Genomic DNA, 2,277 nt, shown 5'->3' with positions numbered 1-2,277 from the left:
CCCCCCACACCTCTGGCCTGTACCCCAGTTCTTGTATGCATGAATAAAAAGGCAAATCTTTTTTTAAAATGAGGTTATCAATGGCAGTAACTCCACGTGAGTGTGTTAACTATTCCCTGAAGCATTGTCGAGTGTGTTACTTAATCCGTCGAATTAATGGAATGGAGACTGACAAACTTTGAAGAAAATATTCTGAACGTGCTAAAAATACGTTCTTCTTTAGGGCTAGGGGACAAAGGAGTTAAAATTTGAGCAACAAGAGGAATGGTGTGTCAGAGGGAGCCCCAGCGGGAAGGCTGCTCCTGCTGCTGGATCTTTTCTAATCTCCTCAAGCACAGACAAGTTCGAAGAGTTGACGCCTGCAGAACCCTCGCCTCACACGCGAGGCCAAAGGGAACGCCGCACACAGGCAGCTGAGGGTCACACCGCTGCCCTCGTGCTCTGGTTGGCACAGTGTGGGGTTGAAAGAGTCACCACCCAGGGCTGCTTCCCACTCACCTGCTCACCCAACGGGTATGACCTGCTTTTTCATAAGCACGGGATTGGAGACCAGCCACAGGGACAGAGCAGATAGATTCTTTTAAAGATTTATTTACTTATGCACTCGAGAACTGGGGTGCAGGCCAGAGGTGTGGGGTGTGTGTGTGAAAGGGTTCACCAGAGACAGACAGGGAGCAGAACAGGCAGATCTACTGAAATATGCTGCTGAGGGGAGCATTGGGGAGACAGGAGAGGTCTGCTGCGCCCTGGAGGTCACTCCCTGGCCTGGTATTGAACTCATGTTGCAGAGGCTGCTGATAGCTTCATAGTGCTGAGCCTTAACACTTGTGCCACCAGACATGCCCCAAAACAGACATTTTTATCAGATAAAATAAATTGTATTACTATTCTAAGGCACATAATTCTACTGGAAAGCACTTCTTTCTTTCCCAAGTCTTTGATCTTTTGTAGAAAAGACTTTTTTTTTCCTGGAAAAAAATCTCAAATCTCAATAGATGTTTTTCCAAGAAGAGTTACAAGTGGCCAATAAGCACGTGAAAACGTGCTCGTCATCACTTATTCTCAGGGAAATGCAGGTCAAAACCATGATGAGATTGCACTGCACACCTGTGAGAATGACTATTATCAAAAAGACAAGAGAGGGCCCTCTCTGGTTCGCAGGGGTTAAGTTCCAGCACTAGGAAGCTTTTGGCAGCCACTACAGGTGAGCTGGCTCCTGCCAGGGCGCTGACCCACAGGGCACAGCAGAGCTCTCCTGTCTCCCTGCTGCTCCCCTCAGCAGTGTACTTCAGTAGATCTGCCTGTTCTGCTCACTCCTCTGGTTAATCTTCTCATCCCCACACCTCTAGCCTGCACCCCAGTGCTTGTATGCATCAATCAATCAATCAATATATATATATATATATATTTATATTTAATGAGAATCGTATTCAGCCATTAAAAAGAATGAGCTCTTGCCATTTGTGGCAAGATGGATGGACCCTGAGGGCAGGAAGCTAAATGTGAAAGTCAGAGAAAGCCAAATACCACATGCTCTCTTTCATTATGTAGAATCTAAAACACAAGCAAAATAAGACAAGCTCATTGAAGCAATGAACAGATTGGTGGGGGTGGGCAAAATGGGGATCAAAAGGTACAAGCTTCCAGCTATAAAGTAAGCCGTGAGGTTGTCTCACAGTCACGATGAGAGAGTTTAATACAGTGAATAATGCCGTCTTGCATATCCGAAAGTGGCTGAGAAATCTTAAAAGTTCTCATCACAAGAAAAAAAAAATGTAGCTGTTCAAAGTGATATGCTAACTGGAGTGTGATGATTTCACAATACTCTATAAATATGATGTTGCACACCTGAAACTAATAAAAATATGTTATCAGTAACACCTCGATAACATTAAAAAAAAAAACGGAAGAAATAGAGAGGTCTGTAGATCAGCGGGCTATTGGCACGTTGCCTTCCCTCCAGTGTGGCTTCCCTTAAGTCTTTTAAAAGGGTTACTCAGAAACTGCTTCCAGACACCTCATACATTCTTTTAAAAAATTACATTTCCCTTTTTCCTCGCTTAGAGAAGGGTTTTCTTTCTTCTCCCATCAAATCTTTTGGGTTTTAAAAATATGACTTTGGGCCCTCCCTGGTGGCGCAGCGGGTTAAAGCACAGCACTGAGAAGCTAAAGCCACTTCGTCATGAGTTCGATTCCCGCCTGCCCCGGAGGCGACCACATGGCGTGGCAGACCTCTCCTGGCCCGCCCGCTGCTCCCCTCAGCAGTGTACTTCGATG

The 2,277-nt window shown here is 45.5% G+C and overlaps 1 protein-coding gene across 1 annotated transcript in view; it reads left to right on the top strand.

Moving 5' to 3' along the window:
- Nucleotides 1-496: 496 nt before the first annotated feature.
- AGMAT (agmatine ureohydrolase (agmatinase)) overlaps nt 497-2,277 on the top strand; it is a 10,037-nt gene continuing 8,256 nt past the window's right edge. The window contains exon 1 of the mRNA XM_012722173.1: nt 497-513. The gene's annotated coding sequence lies outside the window, so the exon portion shown is untranslated. The remainder of the gene's footprint in view (nt 514-2,277) is intronic.

This window comes from Condylura cristata, unplaced genomic scaffold (assembly GCF_000260355.1).
Source record: "Condylura cristata isolate star-nosed mole 26May11 unplaced genomic scaffold, ConCri1.0 scaffold00008, whole genome shotgun sequence".
In the NCBI taxonomy this organism is placed as follows: Eukaryota; Metazoa; Chordata; class Mammalia; order Eulipotyphla; family Talpidae; genus Condylura; species Condylura cristata.
This window is presented reverse-complemented; position numbering and strand designations above follow the sequence as displayed.